At 37.2% G+C, this 26,206-nt stretch overlaps 1 protein-coding gene across 3 annotated transcripts in view; it reads left to right on the top strand.

Annotated features, from left to right (window-relative positions):
• BMPR1B (bone morphogenetic protein receptor type 1B) overlaps window positions 1-26,206 on the top strand; it is a 151,885-nt gene that overhangs the window by 38,028 nt on the left and 87,651 nt on the right. The window lies entirely within an intron of this gene.

The following is a 26,206-nucleotide window of genomic DNA, read 5'->3' as shown; positions in this document are numbered from 1 at the left end:
CACGCTTTTATGACTTCATCACCTCATCTAAACCTAATTATCTTCCAAAGGCCCCACCTCCAAATACCACCACTTTGGGGGTTATGGCTTCAACATAAGAATATGATAACAATCATTTTGTTACTGTCTTATTTCACTTAGGATAATGTCTCTAAGATTCCTCCATGTTGTAGTATGTATCAGAATTTCCTTTTTAAGGCTGAATAGTATTTTATTGGGTGTATATAACACATTTTGTTTATCCATTCATCTGTTGAAGAACGTTTGAGGTGCTTTCAGCTTTTGGTTATTGTGAATAATGTTGCCATGCACATGGGTATATTAATATTTTTTCAGAATCCTACTTTCAATTCATTTGAACATACACCCAGATGTAGAATTGCTGGATTATATGGTAACTCTGTTTTTAATTTTTTGAGGAGCTTTCTTGTTTTCCATAGTAGTTGTACCATTTTCCATACCCATTGGTGGTACATAAAGTTCCTAATTTTTCCACAACCTTGGCAATACTTATTGTTATTTTGATAGTAGTCATTCTATTGAATGTGAGATAGTATCTCGTTGTTTTGATTTGCATTTTCCTAGTGATAAATGATTTTGAGCATCTTTTCATGTGTTTATTGGTCTTTTGTATATATCTTCTTTGAAGAAATGTCTATTCACATCCTTTGTCTATTTCTTAATCAGATTGCTTATTTTTATAGTTCTTGAGTTGAAGCCATTCTTTATATATTCTGGATAATCCCTTATTATATGATTTACTTATTTTCTACCATTTCATAGTTTGCTTTTTCATGTTGTTGATTGAATCCTTTTTTTTTTTTTTAAGATTTTATTTATTTATTTGACAGGCAGAGATCACAAGTAGGCAGAGAGGCAGGCAGAGAGAGCGGGGAAGCAGGCTTCTTGCTGAGCAGAGAGGCCCGGGCTTGATCCCAGGACCCTGGGATCATGACCTGAGCCGAAGGCAGAGGCTTTAACCCACTGAGACACCCAGGAGCCCCTGATTGAATCCTTTGAACAGAGGTTTTAACTTTTGAGATGTAGTCCAATTTATCTCCTTTAAAAATTTTTATTTATTTTCATTTTTTTAAAGATTTTATTTATTTATTTGACACACACAGAGAGAGAGAGAGAGAGAGAGCACAAGCAAGGGGAACAGCAGAGGGAGAGGGAGAAGGAGGCTCCCCGTGGAGCAGGGAGCTGGATGCGAGACTTGATCCCAGGACCCTGAGTTCCTGACCTGAGCCGAAGGCAAACGCTTAACCAAGAGAGCCACCCACGCACCCAGGTGCCCTTTCTCCTTTCTTTTTAATTGCTTGTGCTTTTGATGTCATATCCGAGAAACCATTACCATGACATGAAACTTTTCCCTCTTTTTTTTTTTTGTAAGATTTTTATAATTTTAACTCTTACATTTAAATTTTTGATCCATTCTGAGTCAATTGTATATGTTGTAGGGTAAGGAATTTTGTTTCTTTTGGTTGGTTTGGTTTGTTTTGTTTTTGTTTTGTTTTGTTTTTTGTGGATATCCAGTTTTCCCAACACCATTTGTTGAAAAGACCATCTTTTCTCCATTGAATAGTCTTGGCAACCTTGTTGGTGCTTTGTACATACTGTTGGAGCAAAGGAAAAAGGGAGACCTTTCATGCATAGAAATGAGGGAACAACCTATAAGAATCTTGGGGAATCTTTGTAGTGGGGAAGATGGCATGCATAAGTAATTATAATACAAGGTAAAGGAATAAATGTCATAAAAGTAATATTGATAAAATGTGGACATTTAGAGGAGAAAACAGTTACTTCTTCCAAGAGAACGTGGTGGGTCTTGTTGGATATAGTCATCCAGATTTCTTATTTGAAAGGAACAGAAGCCAACCATGATTAATTTACACAGAAAACAGTTATTTAAAGGATATTTGTTAGTTCATAGACTCTCCAGGGGATATGGGAACCAGATCTGGAAGAGACACAGCTTGGAACAATAGTTAAGTTCCACCACAGAACGTATCCTATAATAAGGACACCATTGTCACCCTACTTTAGCATAGACATTGACCTATGCTTTTCTCATCAACCCTAGATCTGGATATTGCCACTAACACTGGCCAAAAGTGAGAATCTGACTTTTTTAGCTTCTGTTTTGTAGAATTCTGCCTCAAGTGGAAAATGCCAACCCATAGGAAGTGAGAAGAAGTTAAAGCTGGGTGGCTGCAAAATATTGGAATATCCACCGAGCTGAGGGAAATAAAATCTGCACTGCTGTAGGAGAACTAGTAAGATTTAGACAGGCAGGGGCAGTTGGAAATCTGGGGTGGAGATTCAGAAAAAGATTTAGCCTGATAGTGAGATTAGCTAAAGCCCTGACATTATGAGGGGACCTGTATGAAGAAGAGGTCATTGGGAAAGAATCATGCTCACCTATATTTGTATGAACACAAGAGGAAGAAACTTGGATGGGTGGGCCTTTATCATGACAACCAAAGAAAAAGCTTCTAATGAGTGCCTAGTAAATTGTATTTGTTCTGTTGTTTACTTCTAACTGAATGAGGCTCTTAAGAAGGGAAGTGGTTGTAGTGCTCAATGTTGCTTAGGGATAAAATGAATGGAGACTAAGAAAAATTCTTTGAATTTGTTGATTTTTGAAAGAAGAATTTCATTTGGGTGCAGAGGGTAGAATCCAGAGGGCAGATAGAGATTAACAAGGAGGATGTAACTGGAATGGAATGACAATAATTGGCGGCATCAAGGGTCAGTTACTTTAGGAAAAGAAAGATAGGGACTAGTCAAAGGAACTACTTTCCAAAAAAGACTTATTGAGCACCTACTATATAGTAACTGTTTTAAGTACTTGGACTATGTAAGTGAACAGAACGGACAAAGATCAGTGTCCTTGGGATCTTTATGTTCTGGAGGAGTGTGAGAGATACCAGATAGTTAACAATAAACCTAGCAAATAAGTAAATTATATAGTGGTTAGAAGGTGATAAGTACTATGAAAAAAAAAGTAAAGCAGAGTAAGGAAATTGACAGGATTTGTTGATCTTTGCAAGAAGAATCTCATTCAAATGGTCGGAAATAGAGGTCCAGTAGGGTCAGCTAGGTATTTGGGTGGTTGTGCCGGTAAATAGAGCAGCAGGCTAAGTTTGACTGAGCTGAGATTTGAGAAAGTCTTAAAGAAGTTGATGGAGGAGGCTAAGTAGAAATCTAAGGGAAGAATGTTTAGGCAGAGCAGTAGGAGCTGCCAAGCTCTGAGCAGGAAGATGCGTGGTGTGTTTGAGGAACAGGATGAGGAAGCAAGTGAATAGTAGGAAAACAACCCAATGAGATCACTGGAAGCCAGTTCTTATAGGACCGTGTAAAGGACCATAAGGAGTTTGTTAGAACGCACCTACTCTAGGACTGATAGTTCTTTGATAGTTTCTATAGATTACCAGTATGAGGTAATCTACAGCTTCTTTACAATTTGGAAGAAGTTCAAGCTTACTTTGCATGGGCTATTTCTATTTAATTGACCTCAGAAAGAGAAAATGTAGAAACCCAGACAAAGGGATCATATAACCAATGGAAGGTGAGATTCTTTATTGAAGGTGCAGAAGGTAAACTATGATGAATGATTTTATTGGGTTTTTGTTTTTGCCTGAATTCCTAGAGTGAAGTAAACATTTGTTGTTTGTCGATTTCTGATTATATACATATCATTTTACACTTGATCTTAGCCAAAAGGCTGAGAAGCGATATATACATATCATTTTATTTTATTTATTTATTTATTTATTTTTTTAAGATTTTATTTATTCATTTGACAGACAGAGATCACAAGTAGGCAGAGAGGCAGGCAGAGAGAGAGAGAGAGAGGAGGAAGCAGGCTCCCCTCGGAGCAGAGAGCCCGATGTGGGGCTCGATCCCAGGACACTGGGATCATGACCTGAGCTGAAGGCAGAGGCTTTAACCCACTGAGCCACCCAGGCGCCCCTATACATATCATTTTAATAAAAAATTGAAAATCCTTCTTTAAACAGGTGTTTCTAAAAGAGTAACTTCTTTTGAACTTCCTCTTTGCTTTTTTTCTTACACATCCTTTAATAGAGGTGCTAATGAGATGTGTTGAGGACTTTGAAGTGCTTCTACTGTAAACTTTTGGGAGACCTCAGTGTAGAAATATGGTGACTATTTAAATCAGATTGTTCATCTTAATAGGTTTTAAATCATGTGGATCAATGCAGGTTTTGTAATTTTGTTTAAGGTTTAATTTAAATGTTTCAATTGGCATAATCCTTAAGATTATTACCTAAATTTTCCATTTTTCAGGTGGGTATTTGATAGTAACAGACATAATAACCACACAGAGGAATGACTAACTATAATGAGATATGTAGAACACAGGATGATCAGATAAAAAAAATACCTAATGGGTCCCTGGGTGGCTCAGTGGGTTAAAGCCTCTGCCTTTGGCTCAGATCATGATCCCAGGGTCCTGGGATCAAGCCCTGCATGGGCCTCTCTGCTCAGCAAGAAGCCTGCTTCCCCGTTCTCTCTGCCTGCCTCTCTGCCTACTTGTGATCTCTGCCTGTCAAATAAATAAATAAAATCTTCAAAGAAAAAAAGTGCCTTAGTACCTAAGGCAGGAATAGTGTTACTTCATATATTCCTATTGGACTAGTAGAGAATTGTTTTTATTTCTAAATACGTCACGGTTCTATGTGATATGATCACTAAAGCTCAGTCTTTTTACTTCCATAATTTAAGCGTCTTCTGTCATGCCAGGCACATTTAGCATCCTCTGATTTAGCTCATGTACGGATTTAGATAGAGCACAGAAGGGAACAGTTTCGGTAAGTCTGATTTCCCTGAACTGTGGTATTTTCTGATTAAATAAAGTCTACATGTAGAGTTTCCTTGTATTTATTTATTTTTACAAACTGGTTGTGTGAACACTTAAACCAATCCTTTGTCTTGCAAAAACTCTTTATGTGTATGGAGTTTGTTAGAAAGACCTTCATGAGATTATCAAAAACTGTTTCTTCTCATAAAGAAATTTTAAACACTGAGCAGCTGTACTTTATATCTGAGGACAGGTGAAAGAAGATGAGGGAAATACACACATGCACGTATATATATATATAAACACAGTATGTTTCAACCATCCTTTTGGTATCAACCACATGTCATTAAGAAAGGATTTCAATGTACATAATTGACTTCTGGCTGATAGAAGAGAGGAAAAGGATTTAACATGTCACGAATCTGAACTAAAAATCATGGCATTATTTTTTTCTTTTATTAGAAACACTTTTATAAGCACACAGTTTAAATGTTACTTTAAATAGTAAGTTGGCTTTCTGCAGTTTTTGTATTTCTTCTAGCATCAATTTCTAAAAAACTACTAAGAGCTAAATCTGTTCAGAACTCATCTGCTGGCGGCACCATTCTTGAGTCTTGCTATGGAAAAGCTAATATATGCCAAAAAAAAAAAAAAACTTTTCTCTATTACAAATGTCTTCTCTTTTATTTTAAAAAGCTTTTTACTCTTTTGATCCCTCCTATACATAATGAGGTATTTTCCAAAGAGTGAAATGGATTTTCTAAGAGCTGTCTGCATATGGTGTGTTCACTTAAGCATAGACGATTCAAGTGTTGAAATAGGATCTATACTTTAACTCCTTTTATATTTCTTTGATGTGTATACTACCGTGTACCTTCCTTATTTCTAAAGAATATTCAAAGGAAGTTACTGGGCAACATAGGAGAAAAAATAAAATTTTATTGATGTTATCATTTCTGTTTAAAATTTATTTTCCATTTATCTATTATTTAATATCAGTTTAAGTTGGGTTTGGATAAATTCAGTGTACAGTTGACTTTAGGATGAAGTAAGAGTAGGTAATCCTCTTTAAGAAATTGATTTTGATATGAAGCTATGTTCAGGTGTTCTATAATGGCTAGCACAAAATTCAAAGAGGTACTAGAGATTTTGATTTTAAAGGGATTCTTAAGCACTAGTTTGATAAAGAAGAAAATATCCTTTAAATATCGCTGAAATAGAGCTTTGGGTAAGTCAGGTTAGTAGCTTCAGTGGCTTATGATTTTCATAGTATGTAACTTTAATTCTGAGGAGTGAGGGACCCAATAATAATAATGGCGATACTAGGGTATATCTGTCGTTATTTAAATGAACGACAAAAACCCCTTTCCCACGTAGTTGCTTATAAGTGGTGCAGAGTAGATCTTTTGGAACTGCCTTCCCATAGTGTGAAGAAAACCGCCTCTTTTGTGAAAACAAAAGACTCATCTGATGAGGGGAGAACCACATTACGTTGTTCTGGTGATGTCACTCATCTACTTTTCCTTTCTGAGGCTGCAAAGTTGCCTCCCTGTATCTCCTAAGGCACGGGCCTATTCAGGGGAAATAAAACCTCCTTCTTTAACTCCAGGGCCCCTCACTCACATTAGTTGCTTTGCTTGTAAAATATGATCGATAATACATGTGTCAAAGAGCTGTTGGGAAAGTTAAAAAGAGTATCTACAAGACACTACTTTAAATTAATGATAATATATCTGTTTTACTTATGCTTATCATTATTCTCAACAAATAACACACATGCTGTAAAGGAGAGGACCATTTCTCACTGGGTCTGAAACTGCTGACCTCTGAGTACATTGCTGTGGCTTCCAGAGTGTCTGGAGCTCCTCCTCTGAATTGGTAGGTTTGGTCTTCTGCTTCAGCCCTCAGCAATTTTGGCAGTTATGTTCCCTGAATGAGTCTCATCAGTCCCCAGAATCTCTGAGGCCTCCATCTACTCAGAGGACTATTTCTGTTCTAGTTATTTCTTGCAGGGTGAAAACATACGGGTTCCTAGCTCAAGAAGTACTAGTGTTAGATCCTATCGGGGCTTCACAAGTTCCAGACCTTGTTGGCTTAGGCACACGTAGATTTTTATCTGTAAATGTGAATGGTATCACCTACCACACAGGGAGGGAGAATTAAATGAGGTAATGGATGTTAGGTATATCGCCCAGTGCCTAACAAATCATAAAATCTCAAAAAGTGATGGGGCACCTGGGTGGCTCAGTCAGTTAAGCCTCTGCCTTCCGCTCAGGTCATGATCTCTGGGTCCTGGGATCGAGCCCCACATCGGGCTCTCTGCTCCGTGGGGAGCCTGCTTCCTCCTCTCTCTCTCTGCCTGCCTCTCTGCCTACTTGTGATCTCTGTCTGTCAAATAAATAATAAATAAAATATTTTTTTAAAAAAAGTTCAGCAAGTGGCGTGGCTCATTAACATCACCATCATTCTATATTCTATCTAGAAATAACTCGATTTGTCTTCCTGAGTTCCTCGCTTGCCAACTCCTGTCAAGACATTCTCCTCCCATTCAGTTCTAGTTTGTGGTCTGAGGTAATCGTACCAATCAGGTGATGGATTCCTCTTTAGCGATTAATGTCAAGAATAATCTCACATCTTACATTTCACCTGGCTGGTTATCACTGGGGTACAGGTTTGATCTTAGCCTTTAGTTGAGTGATACTGAATCCAGATAATAAACTGAACAAAATTATGCCAGCTTGGGAATCCTGGGATGCTCTAGAAGTTTGTTTTATTTTGTTTTTATTTTAGCTGTAGAACTTAGCAAATTCACTGCATTAATTTCCATTGGTAGTTGAATCATGCAAGTTGCCTTTAGTTCTCCTCTTATTCTTTAATGTTAATTGCTTTTTGTGTCTAGTCTTCTTATTTTGTATGCAGGCTGTGCATAGCCTTGTTATATTCATGGTCTAACATGAGCTCATAAAAAGAACTCTGCAATCAGTAAGAAAACGATACTGTCATAGATTTAAGATATCATTCTGTTATGAAGTTCCTTGAAGCATTTTGCTTTGATGGGTTTGGTTGTGCTGACGATCAAATTATACCCTCCGAGTACACAGTGTTACAGTGTTTTAGGAGAATACAGTTTGGGACTTATTTGTTCTTTTTCAAAAGCCATCTCAAATCCCTTTAATGAGTTGTGGGGAGTAGCAGTGGTGAAAGATGAACACTGAAAGCCTGTATCAGAAGATGTTGTCACGTCTATCACCTAATATTGAGGCTCTAGCCTGTTAATAATGATAATATTTGTATTAGGTGGAAAATGGTTCGTGGTGTTGATTAGTGCTTAAATTATATGAAGATATGTTCAGAGTATTTCATGACAAATGTGGTTTCCTCTATTACTTTTATAAATGCCTCAAAAGTACCTATTATGTATTGCTGCTACAAAAAATTTATGCCTTTAGTTTTTGAAATATATCCTTAATGAGCAATTATTTCAGGGAAAAAAAAAAAGGCAATCTGCTCAAGCCATCGAGACCTGGTTGTTGTATAGTAAAAGTTTTAAAAAATTTTAAAGCTGATGTGAAACCTAGTGGTCTCTTTATATTTGTGTATGAATGTCTTTGTTGCTTGTTGTAACTATAGAGAATTTTTTTCAAACAGCACTCTTTTAATAACAATGGTCTCCCCAACTATACTGTGGCACAGCTTTAAACTTTATTAAGTCTGTCTTGGATTCCCCTTCCTCTCCCCGAGTAAATGGAAGAAAAGTTTGGCAGGCTCCATGCTGTGCACTTGATTGATGTCCAGAACATCTGAAGGACTTTTGTGTCCTGCCTGCTCTCCATGAGTGCATAATGTGTGAATACTTAAAGAAGGTCAGCCCTTATCACACGTAATCTAGGCCTGAAAGCAGATCAACAGTGACAGTCATATCCCGTAAGTAAGAACACAAATCATCCTCTACACGCTTTAGACAAGTTGTGGGATATTTTCTCTCTCCTTTTACCCCTTCCCACTCACAGGGGATGTTGGCAGAGCAATGAAAGCAGAGAGGAGACGTGCTCAGAATAATGTGTCACTTGTCGGAGGGAGGAAGGGATTGTTTATATGTGCTGGTCTTTCCCTGGGCAGCCGAAGGGAGCTTCGACTTGTTAATGACCAGTGATGTGGAAGGCTGCAAATGAGACCGGGGTGGGGAGGTAGGAGGCAGCCCGAATGCGGCCGAAGTTGCAGTCTTTATAAACCCCAGAGTCAGGAGATAAGTTTTTGTACACTCGAGTTCTATTGTTCATGTGTTTCCCCGTAATGTAGTAACTTTTTGTGTCATTGTGTGAGTGTATGGCTGAAAATCAGAGTCGGAAGATGAATTAGTCAGTACAGTTCTCAAAAGTTTAAAGAAAATATTTTAGGGCAAAACTCAACGGAATGGTAGGGTCCTCAAATACTATAGCTTGCAAAAGGAAGAAGGAAACAACTATTGTTTTTATGTGCCTGTGTGTTTGAGTAGAAGTTTAATTAAAAAGCTTACGTTGTTCCAAACAGTATTTGCAGGGACTTTCAAAAAATAAAGAAAATAACACTTTGTTGTTCTTATCAAGGATTAGAAGGATGTTGTTAACATTTTCTTAGATACAAAGGAATGCACTTATCATCATAGTTTTCACAACCTCATGGTTTCTTTTGAAATGTAATTAGCTGCTAGACGTAGTTGTAGTCAGTTCCCATGATGGAAAATAAACTGTGCAAATATCTCCTCCAGAAATGAAGGCATTCCTTCCCACAAAATCACATTATGGGACAGAGGTCCTTCCCACCTTCTTCCATCTACTTTCCCAGCCTAACGTCTATCTGTTCTCAAGGCATATCTGGGCTCCCACGTTCTCTCAGCGGACATTGCTCTTTTTCTTATTCCGGAGTCTCTTTTTTTCGCCATTCCCTTTGCTTAGGCTCCCTTTGCCCTCCCTTCACCCAGTGAATTCCTACTTATCTTTGAAGACCTAGTTGGCATGCCTCCTCCCCCGCAAGTCCAGTCCCCACCCCCAGTCCGAATTCATCTTTGTCCATTGTACTTTCCGTTTTCCTCCGTTCGCCGGCAGTGGCTGTCCTGCACAGTCATCATTCCATTGTACATTTGTCCTCAACGTACAGGGGCAGTTGTGTCCTGCAGGCAGGTACTGTCTCTTAAATGGATTCCTATCCCATTACTAGATACAGCTCCCCCAGTTCAGTTTAAAAACTGCATATATACATTAAATCGGTGCATTCGGGGAGTTTCTATGTGAGAATGAGTCACAGTTTGAAATTGTTAAAACAGTAATGTCATATACATCTACTTCAATTGTATGAATGTTCAATGAATTAAGTAAAAGTAGAGGGATTAAACATTTGCCTTTGCAGGTGTAATTCGAATTTTTAAAACCTGATTTAACTAACATAAGACACAATTTGTATCTTTGTGTTATGAGTGAACAGTTTGGCAAATGTTCCATTAAAGAACGTTACTGTTAACAAGGGATTTTTTTCTTTTTTCTTTCTTTCTTTTTTTTTTTTTGCCAGGAGGCAGGGGCGTGATTAGTGAGAGCGTTTTGGAAATTGACCATTTTCTGATATTTACCTTTGTTCTCGGCACCGTATTCAGTAATTAATACTCATATACTTGTCTGATCTGTATAAAACTCTATGTTAGGTAATGACCAAAGTGTAGAACAAAGTTCACATGATTTGTCCAAGGTTACACGGATAGCACAACGAGGCTCTTGACTTTAGGTTCCATAAATCTAGAATGAGCAGATCTGTTGAAGAATTTGACAGTGGGCAGGTAGCAGTGCACATTCTACTCATACGGGCAGTACTAGCTGTAGTCCTCCTTTTCTCTTTCCTTGCCCTTCTCTCATGTTTCAAATGGACACCTTTCTGTTAATATTCTCTGAGAGCTTCCTTTGAAGCCTCCTTCGGTGTGTACTGCAGGGTGAGTGGCTTAAGTCATATGCCAATCTGGGGGTGGTTTTATTATATCTTTTGAGCCTTATTGTCTGGCCCATAACTCTACATTTTATAGAGCATCTCTTTCATGGTTGGCACCCAGCATATATTAAACAATAAAAGGCAGAAAGGTGGGAGTTAATATGGATAAATTCATTTTAAATTTCTTAGTATAATAATGAAAGAAGGAAGTCTGCATTACCAAAAAGATGGACTAAGTGGGAGCCTCTCTTCATGCTTCTGATTTTCGCTTCTCCTCAGAGTTAGAAGCTCAGGTTCAGAAACTCATCCTATATGCTGAATTTCTAAACCACCCCCCCCCTTTTTTTTAATTCATCAAGCTGGTCTGTATTCAAAAGCCTTTAATTATTTATGCAATACATAGTCTACACTCTGTAATCTACGTTTTTGAGTCCTGCACCGTCTGGTTCCACTCTGTCTAGGTTTCTCTCCAGCCATTTACTAATAGGAGTGGTCTGCTCCAGTAAGATCTTTCTTCTCATGCTATTACACAAATGAAATATTTAATCCTACCTCTAATCCTTGCTCATATAATTTCTTCCTTTCCATCTCCTCCTCTATTGCTGTATAAATTCAATTTTAATTCAGCATCCAGCTCTCCCTTCAGTTTTGTGGCCCAGTCTAATCCATCTCTTACTCTGATTTTCCATCTTTATTCCATTTGAGGACACTTCATCTTAAAATGTTACATTCTTCACAGTTCTCTATTTATATATGCTGTTTTTGCTGTGGCACTGTAAACTGCTTGAGTACAGTTATTTCAGCGAGCATGTAGTACAAAATTAGAAATGATTGCTGATATGAATTGCTTTGTACTGAATTAGGATTCTAGGGAGAAAGCAACAGCTCTCTCTTTAGGCTTTGAACCATTTATGGATGCTCATATTGAGGAAATGCGAGCAGTGGGAGCTGTCCCACATTTCAGCCATTCACTCATCCTCTCAGAGCTCAAGGCTGGGTTCCAAATTGGCAGTGGAACCATGTTGTGATGTGGCTCTGAGCCAAATATAGAAAGTTTGAACAGGAGATTCTACTGCTTGATTTTTGTCATCTTTTCCCACATACTACCTCTGCTCCTGATCATTCTTAAACATTTTAGTATGCCTCAGTCTCCCTTCTTAGCTGAAAAGGATATAGATAAATGGTACTAAAATGATACCACCCCGACTTAAGTTTTCTGACAAGTCAGTTGCATGGCTTCTGTGCAATACAAAATGTATAGTTTCTGAAGTTTAGGATATTCCAGAATCTCATATGTGATTAAAAATGCTATATTTCTTTTACATTTTATTTCATGAAAATGTGAATTGAGGGCATTGGATTGAGAGTCATATTTGTAAATTCATACAAAGCAATTTTTGGTATTCCTAACTGGAGTGTGGATTTGAATGGCACCTAGTTGGGTAGTGCTGGGAGATGTTAGAGTGTGTGGAGGGGTGAGAGCGTCATTCTCTTAAGAGTGAGAAGATGGCAGAGATTTTTTTCCAAGAAAAGCATTCTTAAAATATCAAGTAAACACGTTCTGACGTTATCTGAGATATAAACATTGAAATATGTCTCTTATTTCATTACCATAAATCCTTTATCATGTAAACTGATGGCATTTTAATAACTACTTCTGTTTATATCTATGGTGACATTGTAGTTTCTCCACATACAGTCAATTCATTTATATTTCTTGCTGTTCTTCTAGGATTGACAGTTCCCCGAGTCAAATACAACAAATAGCCTTCAAAAATGTTCTTTAGTATTAAAAGAAGGCCACTTGGGATATCATTGAAAGTGGAATTTTACAAATTGTTCATAGTTTTTGTTGAGGTACAATTACAGTAAAAATCTTAAAAAATTGAATAACTTGTGTTAATAAGATGGGTTAGGTTCATATACTTTTTCTACATAGGAAACCTCAGACTATAGTCACTTAAAATTAGTTGATTAATGACTAGCTTAACTGAAATACTTTAACTTGAAATATTCATTAAAAATACTCTTTACACAGGACGCTTTTTCATATCTGTGCCCTTGATTCAGAAGCATTTGCTCTAATATTTAAATAGTCATGTGAGAAAAGTGTCCTAACATGACATTTTAGGACTCTTGCACTCTTTCTATCATCTCATCAAAAAAAGCATTTTTCCCCCTTGTCTTGCTACAGTTCCCAAACAGTGAACAATTCTTAGTAAGAAAAAAAAATCTCGACAAAAGAAGTAAGCTATTTCATGACAGCCAAGTATAGGTGCGTGTGGCTTTGCAGTCCCTTCCTAGCTGCCTGAGAGATTTGGGGGACTTTGGCCTGGCCAGTGCAGAGAGATTCCTCCCCTCCCCATGCGCTGGCCCTTGTGTGGGCAGCTGGGTCAGGCTCCTTTCTTAAGAAAACAATCCAGCTCAGGGTCCTCACCGCCCTTTGTTGTCCTCCCCACGAGGTGATCGGTTGAAGTCTGTGGTGACAGAACCAGTTTGTAACAGGCTTGTCTTTCACGGTCCTGTCTCAGGCTTGCTGGCAGGCTTGCCAGAAGCTCTGACAAGAGTGGCAACAGAGAAGGCTCAGTGAAAGAAGGAAAGGCAAGAAACAGGAGGCTGAAACAGGCGGGTCACATTGACTGCTCTCCTGCGCAATAGGTTGGCTGGAAGAACTAAACTGGCAGCTTCACATTTCCTTGCTCATTCTTCTGTCTATGCACACGAGGGATAAGAAGATCAGTGCCCCATGGTACAGTGCTGACAGGGGACTGCGTTAATGTCAGGTTGTGTGGCTTTTATCACAGAGGGAAGGTTCTGGGCAGAAGTACAGTGGCTAAACATTTCCAGTCCCCATCCTCCATCTGCTCTGTAATTTTACTACTTTTTTTCTATTTGGGCAAAACCTTGCTAGATAGCATAGGAGGATGATTTTAAAGGGAATCAAAGTTTCTGTTTTTTTCTAGTAATTAAGAATTAAATCCAATCCAGTTTGGAACTTTGAATGTGAAGTTGCTTGTCAACATAATGAGACAGTTTGTATATGAAGAATTTACAAAAATAATTCTAATAAACTTTGTTTTGATCATTTAAATGTGAATACTGTTAGATTTTATAGGTTAGCTGATTAACTTTGAAGTTCCTTGTAACTTTTATGTAGATGCCTTGAGTAAATCTCCAGTTTTATGATCACAATAATTATAAATTGTGAATAGGTCAGATGTTTGTCCACATTTCAGAACAAGGGCTTGCTTAGTTATCATTTTGTCCAGAATTATTCTTGTATATAGTTGGCTAAAGGATGGCAATTTTTAAAAGTTACTTTAAACTTTTAAATAAAAGAGTAATTGTAAAAGCAGACAAACTCTCTTCAAAATACAGGAAAGATAATGTAATGAAACAATTTCTGAAACAACTCTCTGTGATAGTCATTTGCAATGAGGGAGTCATGAAGTTAGAGATAAGGAGAGAGTGGCTGTATAAAATTAAGCCAGGTGACAAAAGAAATATGGATGAAATGGAAATGCATTTACAGTTCAGTCTCATGTCCTTGTGAATGTGTTTTATAGAACCACTTTGGCAATACTATTTATTTGGGAAGTGTGTATTATCAATTGGCTTGTACTTTTGATTGGCATTTGTAAGATACATGTTTCATAATCTCAAATATTCCATGGCACTAGCACAATATTATATGTTGTGTCTTGGCTCTATGAAAAAAAGCTTTTAATTTCTGGCATGGGTAAGTGTAACCCAAAGGAGTTTTATGTGTTGATATGAAGGAACAGTAGGTAGTTGATTTACCTGATTTGTTAATTTATTTTCCAAAAGTTGTTATAATAATATGGTGCTTTCCAGAAGACAGTAGAAAAGCCTCAGGGAAACTGTTTCTTAAGAATGTTCCAGGAAGCTCAAGGAATGATATATGTAGGTGAAATTCTTATTCCTCTATTCATGCTGCTACTATTTCGTGATTGCCTGAAGCTAATTTTTCACTCTTTTAGCATTTTCCTTGAAAAATACGAATACCTGAACTCATTATTGGTTTATGTCAGTAAAACGGAGAGGCCATATGCTACACGCTGAATTTTTGAATCACAAATACTAGGGTTAGAATGTACCTTAAAATAATACTGGAGAACTGTTTTACTTTTCTGGTGAGGAGGTTGAAGCTCAGGAACATTCCTTGCCTCTCTCTGGGTAACACAGTCTTTTAAATTCTCTGTCCAGGGCTCTTTCGTGTGTGTGTGTGTGTGTGTGTGTGTGTGTGTTTCTATAATTTATTCTATAGCAGCGTGGTTAAGAGTATTAAATCTGGACCCAGAATGTTTGCATCTTAGCTCTACCACTTAAAGATATCTTATTAGTTCCTCAATTCTCTCAACTGTAAAATAGGGATAATAAGAATACTTACCTTAGGGTCAATTTGATTACTAAATGGGCACGTGCATGTAGAGCACTCAGAACAGCGTCTGTAACACATAGTATTTCCTGAGCATTTGTTACTATTCATATTACTGTTAATAGTTTATGCAGAAATAGAGGACACCCAAGCTGGAAATGTAAATCGAGACCTGATTTTAAAAGACTCTGATAACTCACCTTAGTGTGATTGGCATACTAAATCCTAACATGTATTTCCAGCTTTGTCACAAATAAACTTTTAATTTTTTTAAAGGAGTTTCTCTACCTGTAAACTTTTATAATAGTTTTATAAAAAATAAGCTTCCTGGTTTTTATGATTTTGCCCCAATGAAGACAAAATGTGCTACAAACAAGGACTATTAGTTTAATCAAGACTAAGCAACTTTGACTATCAAAGTTGTCATTCATTGATAACTTGTAATACTTTATGATCATTAATTCTGCATGTATTTCAGTAAAAATGATGATCACAAAACTGGTAAATACAATGAAGTGGTTGTGATTCTTAAGTGAATGGCAAAGCCAAGAGTATTGTTCTGAGACCTTTAATTCTTCTTAAAAGTAAATGTATTTCAAAATGACAGCTTGAGACATTTGGAGAACGTGAGCATCTGGCTAATACAAATATTTTGTTGATTATACTATGGAAACCTAAAAGTTTTATATGAAAGAAATATGTACAGCACTCCAGTTCTACCATAAATGGAACCAGTCTCTGTAGAGTCACAGAACGTGGAAAAAAGAATTTTCATTTGGAACAGAATAGCTAGGGTGGCCCATGGGTAGGTGACTCATCTTAAATCTTATCGTTGCTTAAATCGTTTCTTGAATGTTTCCCTTGAGGAGATACAGGCTTAAGAGAAAAGGAGACAAAAGTACATCTTGGTAGAAGATTTGAACTTTGTGTTTTTTATATTGGCACATTGCCAATTGCTTGCCAGATAGATTTTTTTTTTTTTAAAGCTAGAATCATCAAATGCAGAATTGCTTTTTTCTAAAAGTGAAAATAGGACCTGGAGTGGTGAAAATCTGCAGTGTTCATTTCTACTTGTGAAATGTTTTCTTTTGAGGATTGAGCTGCCCCTTTATTTTTAAAACACAGAAAATTGCAGGCAATCGTGGCAAATGTAGTGCAATAGGTAAACAGTATTAAAGTATCACTTTGGTCACTACTATTCTTCTTAAGTTGTGCCAAAGGAATTTCGTGAGGTTATAAATGTGATCAACTGACAGACCTAATAACTAAAGGACTCTTTCTGTTTATTGTTCTTACACATTGGTGGCAATAGTGTGCCTTTCCTGACATGGATGGGCCTCATGTTCTGGCATTTAAAAGGGTGAGACTTTTATTTAGCTTCCTGTTAAATATATATGTGAACATTTCTACTGTCCCTTCCCCCCTCCATAAAATCATGGTCGTAGATTATCTCAGCAATCAGATTAAAGTCAAAATTGATAGGCAACTTTTTGTCCTTAGGAGTAATTCTCCATCAATAATGAGTTATAGGAAAAAAAGGTGAGATAGGAAGTAATCAGCTGTTTTTGAATACAGGAAAATCCCTAAGCCTGGGGAACAAAAATAAGTCCCAGTCTTCCTGGCTCCTACAGTTTTATAGAACCCAGATATTGCATTCTGCCTCTTCATTGCCATGTCCTACTCCATAGGTTTCCTATTTATAATATCTGTGTTTGATCTGGTTGGCACTCTTTTAAAATTAAAAAAAAAACAAACAAAAAACTATGTTATTAAATATTTTAACTAAAATTAAGGCCAGTAGAGAATATAATAACAGGTGGATAACAGACATGGGCTGTGAATGTGTGGTTTCAAAACGGGAATGGTAATATTGCTATAGGGCATCAATTTTTGGTAATATTTTTAAGTGAAAAATGATCCTTGTTACCATATGGCAAAATACAGTGAAAATCTGAACTGTTAGACCAACACAGCTGTTAAATGCATAAATGTAGGTCTGTGTTTAAAATGTTTTCTCCTACAGCTATTATGTGGCACTTCCAACAATTAATCTCAAGCTATTAATCGGCAGTAACTGCAAGTTGTGGTGAGCATCACAGATGTAAGAAATTTGATCTCTGTGGTAATTTACCTGGGAGGAAAGCGGCTAAACTGTAGTTCTCAACTTAAATTCTTCAGAGTATAGTGGACAATCGACGTTCACATAACTATTGAGCACAAACTCCAATTATTTGGCTTTACTTTTGTTACAGGAAGTTATATTCTTTAATGGTGGCAATCATAGATGTGAACTCTGTGTGTGTGTGTTTGTGTGTATCAGTGCATACATATTTTTTAAGCTTTAAAATCATAAATATCTGAAGGCTTCTGGAAGAATAATAGCATTAGATCAGAGTACTCAAAGTTTTTTTTTTTTCTTTTCCCCCTTTGGCCTCTAAGCTAGTTGAATCTGAAATGGCTTTTTTTTTTTTTTTTTCTGAAATAACATTTTACAAATCTTTTATTGACTTAGAACTGCCAGGAACAAATTATGAATATGTTTTTTTGTCCCCTAATTTTTCAAATACATACCTAATTTTAGAATTCATACAGGACACAGGGAAAATCTTTAAATAAGACAAAGTATATTGGCAGTTAGTTATAAGGAAATTATCTTAATCAGTTAAATTGCCAATCAAGCTTTCTTTTGCTATATTTTGGGTTCAGACTGACTCTTAGGGTCTTGATTATTATACTTTTTTCCATCTGTGAAATAGTTACATTTTCCATTTTAGTGTGTTTTTTTTTGTTTGTTTGGTTTTTGTTTTTGTTTGTAGAAATGTTCATATTAAAATCTCTAGGGATAACTGGTGGCTCAGTTGTTAAGCGTCTGCCTTTGGCTCGGGTCATGATCCCAGTGTCCTGGGATTGAGCCCAGCGTCGGGCTCCCTGCTCCACAGGAAGCCTGTGTCTCCCTCTCCTACTCCCCCTGCTTGTCTTCCCTCTCTCGCTCTCTCTGTCATATAAATAAATAAAATCTTTTTTTTTTTTAAGAATTTATTTATTTATTTGACAGAGAGAGGTCACAAGTTAGGCAGAGAGAGGAGGAAGCAGGCTCCTGCCAAGCAGAGAGCCCAATGTGGGACTCGAAGCCAGGACCCTGAGATCATGACCTGAGCTGAAGGCAGAGGCTAAACCCACTGAGCCACCCAGGTGCCCCAATAAATAAAATCTTAAAAAAAAAAAAAAAATCTCTAAAGATTATTTTGTGACCATGTGCTCAGAATAACCTTAGTCTTGTTTTTAGACCCCACCATTTTTCTTTTAACATTGGAGAGACTGTGGCTATTGGATTAACTGATCTCTCTACTTGATATCATCTCTGTCACGTTCCTTCAGTAATTAGTTAACTTTTCATATAAAATCTCATTATTAGTATTGCTAGTTTGGTCATAAAGAATGGAAACTTGAGTACAGAAAGAAGTTGAGTAGCTGACAGAAACACAGGCCTGGTGGGACACAGAAGCCGTGAAGGTCTGAGTTTCTACTCATCTGTATCTCTGAGGGGCTTCCCCTCTTCTTTCCTCTATTTGACTCTGTCTCTTTACTTCTTTCTTTTTAGAATTCTTTAATGGAGACCTCTTGCATTTAGGGTAGAATCCAGATCTTTATCTGGCTGGCAGAGCTTGGTGTCTGCTGGCCCCTAACTCCCAGTTCATCTCCCTAACTATTGATCATCAACCCCATGGGTCTTTCCTTGTCTGAAATCATCCAAGCCTTTAACCCCCATGGATGTTTCACATATACATGCTGTTTCCAGGGCCTGGACGTTCTTTGCTTCTCGCTTATCCATTTGCTTAAATGTCACTTAAGTTTTCCTTAACAATCCAAAGTAAGTGAGAGCCCCTTGATATTATCCCTCATTGTAAGTTTTATTTTTCTTTTATAGAACATATCATGAATTACCATTATACATGTCACTTTCCTCCTGGAAGTTCAGTTTCTTAGAGGAAAAGCTATGCCCATTTTATTTATTGCTGTATCCCCAGTGCATATAGAGAAGACTACCTTCCTAGCCATACTCATTAGCCTGCGTTCCCTGTTATTCCAAGACATTTTTTGCTTAGTTCTGTAGAGTTAACTGATAAATGTTTCACTGCCTCTTACTTCTAATTTTTTTGGAGAGAGATTTTGATTGGCTGCTGACCCTTATGGTAATTGTACTTAACCCAGCTGGGATGTGTGCAGTCACTCAGTACCAAGATGGCCACCCAACAACAGACACCCTGGGCAGAAGTTTTTTGGAAGAAGTTTTGGATTAGATTGACAATCAAAAACATCTGATGTAGTTGCCATTGTCATTTGTAATAGTGACATGAATATTTCTAGTGCCTTTTGTTTATAAATGAATTCCTCCTGGCTGCTGAGTTATTTATTAGCTGTATGAGTAGGAAAATTATACAAAACACTTTAATATTTTTATATGAATTTTGGTATCCAGAAAATGTTACTACCAAAAATAATGGTACTATATTTCTGTAGTTTCTACAGAATTATTTTAGCAGTAAATGAAATGGTATGACTTTTTTTTTTTCTCTATAAAGAAGATGCTATCTAGAAAATTCAAGATACCAAATTGGTGGCAAAAATTATATGTAAAACAAGTAGTGCAACTTCTTGGAAGACTAGGTCTGTTAGATTGTTGCATATAATTTTCACTCCTTAATTAAAAAGGTAGTTGTAAACCTTACATGGCACAAAGAACCTCTTGTAAATTTTGCATTATGATCCCTAAACAGGCTGCAAGTTTTAGGTGAGCAGTATACATTTTTCATTTGTTCAGATTCTGGGAATTGCATATCTGAAACTATGCTTTTGATCCCTTCTGGAGTCTGGAGGAAAATTGATACAGCTATCTAATTCATGAGATTTTTAAAAACCTCATGAGTACATGCAGAAAACTGGTTTTGGTTCATAGTTTTTCAGTACACATAGTTCATAGTATCCTGTAGTACACAATGTCTCATATTCATCTTAGTATCTTCACAATTTTAACGGGAGCCTTACATATAAGGAAATAGTGACTTACATCATTTGTGCATCATCTGTGGAACTTCTGTGATGTGGGAATTGCATTGATGAGATACCAACAGAGTGTGAAGCAATTTAGCATAACAAGAGGTCTTATTTTTTTTCCCCTGGCCTTTTATGTTTACTTTCAGATAGGAGCTATGCCAAGGCCAATAGCAGCGGAGCCCCAGAAAATCTGAGGCCAGCTTTGTTTTGTAAACTCCGCAGGAAATTTTCCTTCTGTTACTATGTTTGTAGAAATATTCCTGATCAAACTAGGTCTTTGCTAAAGTGTTTAGCTTTAATTTGATTTCTCTCTAAAGGAAAACTAAGTGTATTTCTCAAAAATGAAAAAAATAGTAACTTGCCAATTATCATTGCCCACCATTTTAATGATTAGGTACTTTATTATGGGGCTAAATCCCAACCGAATGATTGTCTCGGTTCAAGTTGATATGCTCAATTGAGTATTGTTTTCACATTCCATTACAAAATACTTTTATGTTTCTATTTTTTAAAAAAGGTTAATATTATAGAAGTAATATGCTATATTTACCCTTGAACCATCAGCTCATTTGAGCGAGAAAATGTGCAGCAGCTCATTGGCAGAATACTTGAGTGACTCTCTGAGTTTAACGCGGGCTCTGAAATCCCCCAAGCTGTTGAGACTGGGGCAGTGGTCTGGAAACAACAACAGCAGAGCGTTCCGGGTGACATGGTAACAGCAGAAAGGCGTGGGCAGGGAGGCGGGGGGCGGGGGGGGGCACTTAACTGAGGCTGCTAAACAAATTGCCTTTTTACCTCTACATATATACATAGCCACACACATGTGTTTCTTATATGGATGTTTTTGCAGGATGATTACAGTTTATTGAAATCAGAGAATATAACTAAATATTCCCTACCTAATTTCCTAGGCCCTGAGTGAAAACATGTTCAAACTGGGGAGTGGGTCTAAAGGAAGAAGGATGCTCGTGCTCAATCATGTGATTTCACAGACACATGACATTCTCTCAGTGGGCATTTCTGGAGATGGCGTTTGGCGTGGATTTTGTGAACGTACACTAACAGTTTATCCATAACATGCATTTTAGCAGCTATTATGCATATTATTAATCTTCCCCACTTAACCTCTTGCATTGAAAAATATAATTTTCCGTCTTTTTTTGTTCCACGGACTTCATGACAAACATTTTGCAAATTAGATTTTCGTATATTTCATCTCTTTCTTATGCTCCATTTAGTCTATCAAAGCCACACTTTGTAGAAGACATCTGGTATTGAGCTTAAGCAGCTGGGTTTCATTTGCAGAGGTCTTGAGCAAATTCTGGTGCTTGCCAACAATAATATAGCCGTTGGCCAATGTGTTTTCTCTGTGGCAGCTTGGTGCAGTGTGGTGGAAGGGACCTGAATTCAGAATCAGGTGATGTTCTGCCTCTCTCTCAGGCATGACTGGCCAGATTGGAGGGTTTCCGCAGGTGTTTCGGAGAGCACCCGCTGGAGGCCGCTCAGTGGCTCTTGAGGATGAACCCGTGAGCAATGTTCAGTCATCCATTTGAGAAACAAGGAGTCTGCCGTTTTCCTCACGGGGTGGTTCACCGTATTGCCTACATCAGATTCATGGAGTCATTTTTGAGATGCAGTTCCTTCCACCCTATCCCAGATCTGCTAAGCCAAATATCTCAGAACTGAGCCCAGAAAGCTGCAGTTGATGAAGCTACCTCAAGGGGTCCGGGAAACACTGGATTGGAGTTAATAAATTTCAGTTCATCCTTTACCTACCGACAGAACCTCTAAACTCCCTTTTCTGACCAGAAGAAGAACCTATTTTAGTAATGTGTATTTGAAAGGAATTGTCAGAATTTGTTTCAAAAATGGCTTAACCACATATCCAGTGTAGCTGTTCTTTCAGGAAACGTTATATTACTGGGACCTGTTGTTTAATCAAGCAGTTGTTCTAGCACTAGTAAAATTGTGCTCCTAATGATGAAGGGATATTAAGTCTTAACTTACTTGGAATGCTTCAGAAGGATTTCTGGGAGAGGAAAACAGAAATGAGACTCCCAAATTTCTGGTTTCTTTCTCAGATGCATTAATTAATTTCTTTCTCCAAAAAAGTCACTGGACACCCGGTAGGTTCCTGGAAATTGTTTCAGAGCATGGTCGCTCCTGAGCCCTGTACCCACCTCCAGTTACATTCAGCATGTTATTCCCAATTAAGATAGTTGGTCTTTTGGCCATATAGAGGTCTGGGGGACTTTTCTGAACATAAACTGAGTAATAACTCTCTCCTTTGCTTCTGCTGAAAAAGTTCCATAGCAGAATTCTTATGATCATAGTTTAGTATTCTTCTTTTGCTGGTTCTTAGTTCAGAATTGAGCTTTCCAGACAAACACTTCTGAGTTCCAGGGCTATATGGAAACAGCCAGGGAATGTGTGGTTGGTGTGAGGATTGCCTCTTTGGAAGTTAATAGGTAGTGACTGTCTGTTGTTAAAATGTCATTAACTGGAAATGTACTTTTTACCTTATCTTGCTTTGGAAATTAGCACTCAAGATAGTCACTTTAGAGAGCTCCTGCCTTCTCTCAGGGACTTGATTTAAAATAAACACACACACACACACACACACACACACACACACACACACACACTCCCACTTAACGTAGGCGAGCAACAGCCCAGCAAATATAACATTGAAAGAGGGTAAGAGAAGGGGCGATCTGAATGCTTCAGATTGTCTCATTCCATGATCCATGTCATGCATGGGCTACATCTGCAGCTTTTTAAAGTTTCTGGAGGAAGCTCAGCAATGCAGCTGTCTCTAATGTACTGTGAACCTTGAAAAGGAATTTCCTTTCAAGTAAGAACGGAAGTAGTTTGTGTGTGGGATGATGGAGCCGAGGGTTTCCTTTAACAGAAAATAAAGTGCCATTATATAAACAAACATCTGCCCAACCTAAAGTAAACCCAGCAGAAATATAGGTTACAGGCCCCTACATTTTAAAAATACCTCGTTCATTTTAACGCCCTTCTTGTGTTTTCCCATTTTCACAAGTTAGGGCAGTGAGGCACGCAGTTGTCAGATTACTTTTTGAAAGTCTGTCACTTCTAGAGCCAGAACCAGAACTTGGGTTTCCAGGTGTAGTTTGTGTTCTTTTGGGAACAACGTTTAAATTTGATGTCTAAATTTGCTATTTGGACTGAATGTTTAGAAGGTTGAAATGAAGCCTTTGCCATATGAACATTTTATTTAAGAAATAGATTATAAAAACACATACCCACACCATGAGTATTTCAGTGTATGGATAAAACTCAGAACCAAAGACCTCCGCTTTAGTTTCCCTATTTATTGAAATACATGGTAATATGTAAAAGGTACTCTATATTCAACCATTTTTTGAATGTCCTAACTTCGTGCTTATGGAACTGCAAATTGTCCACAGTTCTGAGCCACCATACCTTGCCATCTGAGGTGAGAAGACAAAGTTAGGAAAAAGTTTGAGTTACTTTTTAGAAAAAAAAAATTTGCATCCTTCATTGAAGAATGGGGCATCCTTTTCTTACTCCTCTTCCCAAGATTTCCGGCAAATGTTAAGCTAGAGATTACCTGTAAACTATCCTGAGTAGCTGTTAGTGCAAACAAGAAATGTGATCTGCAGCTTTACACCTTGAGAGTGAGGGCTAACACCTCTACAGATTTATTTCTTAATGCTAAAATTACAAGGTCATTGTTCCTTCCCATTGTAAGATGTCATTTGTACTGGGGTCCTTTAGATTTACACATTTGGTTTTATGGTTTTGGACTGTTGTTGTAGAATGTTTTAGAATAATTGATGAACTGTCTTTACCAGGTAAAATTTCTGTGGTGTTTATCGTAATTTTTCTACCTCTCCACTGACTATTTCTTCAGTAATTGAGAATCCAGACTGATGTTTTGTTTTGTTTTGTTTTGTTTTGCAAATGGAATGAAAATATTTGGTCATTTGTCCTGTGGCTTGGTTTGGATTCTTGTATTTGCTACATAAGGGGTTTTAAAGGTCTGCTGAGGATTTCATATCACCTATTTGTACTTTCAAGACACTTGAGCAAAACTACCCTCCAAAAGTTCTATAATGTTAGTTCTTAGTCTGGATTCTTTGTTTCTTATTCCCGTGGCTTTCAGTGAATCATTACCTTATTATATAAAAAATCATAAGAATTGTTTAGGGGTAAAGAAGAAAGCAGCTTTCTTACAGTCTAATAGTCACTGATATACTTCATTTGCAATCTTATAATTCACAAATTCAAGAATATAATTGTCAGCATTCTTATTCAATTTGTGAAATGTCTGCAAGCTAAAATAATAAGAGCTAGCAAGTTATAGTCAATTGGCAAAATAATTGACAGTCTGAGATTACCAAGATTTGGCAATGATGCAGATAAATGGGAACCCTTATCACTATTAGTTGGAACATAGTTTCGATCATACTGAGGAATGAAATATCATTTGTTGATCTAGAGAATAATTATATAGAAATATTCGTAAGATTAAGCAATAGTTGAAGATGTGACACCAAAAGTATGTGACAATAAAAAATAATAAAATTGATCTCACTAATTAAAAAAATCATGCTTCCAAGTACACAATCAAGAAAATAAAAAAATAGGCCTACAGAAAGGGAGAATACATTTACAGATCATGTATCTGATAATGAACTTGTGTCCAGATTATATGAAGAACTCTTACAAATTAATAGGAAAAAGATTATTAGCCCCATTTAAAAATGGGCAAGGATCTGGACAGATTTTTCTCCAAAGAATATATACAAGTGATCAATAATCACATGAAAAGAAGCTAAATATCATTAGATATAGGTGAAATTCAAATCAAAATCCCATGAGATCCTACTTCCACTCAGATGGTTGTAACCAAAAAGATAATAACAGGTGTCAAGGATGTGGAGAATTTGGAACCCTCATACACTACTTCTGGGATATAAAATAGTGCAGCCACTTTGGAAAACAGTTGGGCAGTTCCTCAAAATGTTAAACATTTAGTTACCTTGTCACCCAGAAATTTCACTCCTGGGTACTTATCCTAAACGAAATGAGAAACTAGTGCCCACAAGAAAGTTGTATGCAGATGTTCCTAACGACATTATTCGTAATAGCCAAAAAGTGAAAACAACCCAGCTGTCCATTAGCTGATGAATGGATAGACTGTTGTTTATCTGTATAACAATATTATTGAGCAGTGAAAAGAAGTGGAAAAGAAATGGAGAACTGATATATGCTATGACATTAGTAAAGTTGGAAAACATTATTCTAAATGAAAGAAGCCAGAAACAAAGACCATATATTGTATTGTTCCATTTCTATCAAAAGTCACGAATAGGGGTGCCTGGGTGGCTCAGTGAGTTAAAGCCTCTGCTTTCGGCTCAGGTCATGATCCCAGGGTCCTGGGATTGAGCCCCGCATCGGGCTCTCTGCTCAGCAGGGAGCCTGCTTTCCTTCCTCTCTCTCTGCCTGCCTCTCTGCCTACTTGTGATCTCTGTCTGTCAAATAAATTAAAAAAAAAAAAAAAAAAAGTCAAGAATAGGTAATGCTAGATAGCTAGAAAGCAAATTAGTAACCATAAGTTGCCTGGGGTGGGAGACAGGGGTCAAGAATGGAGAGTGACTGCTAATGGGTATGGTGCTTACCTTGGGGGTAATGAAAATGTTCTAAAATGAGACTGTGATATGGTTGTACAACTTTGTACATATACTAAAAAGCATTTCATAGAACATGTTACATGGGCGAATTTTTTGGCATGTGGATTATATTTCTATAAAGCTCCTTCATAGGAGTGATAAGTAGCAAAATTGGGAGAGTGGGAATAAGGGAGAAGGGGCTCATTTGGCTTTACAATATTTTATTCTGTAGTGATAAAAAAACTTGTTAAGATTTTATAAAAATTAGTTTTAAGAACTCCGTAGTCTCTTTTTTTGTATACTTGTGGA

Source organism: Lontra canadensis, unplaced genomic scaffold (genome assembly GCF_010015895.1).
Source record: "Lontra canadensis isolate GAN:19392208 unplaced genomic scaffold, GSC_riverotter_1.0 scaffold1, whole genome shotgun sequence".
Taxonomy (NCBI): domain Eukaryota; kingdom Metazoa; phylum Chordata; class Mammalia; order Carnivora; family Mustelidae; genus Lontra; species Lontra canadensis.
This window is presented reverse-complemented; position numbering and strand designations above follow the sequence as displayed.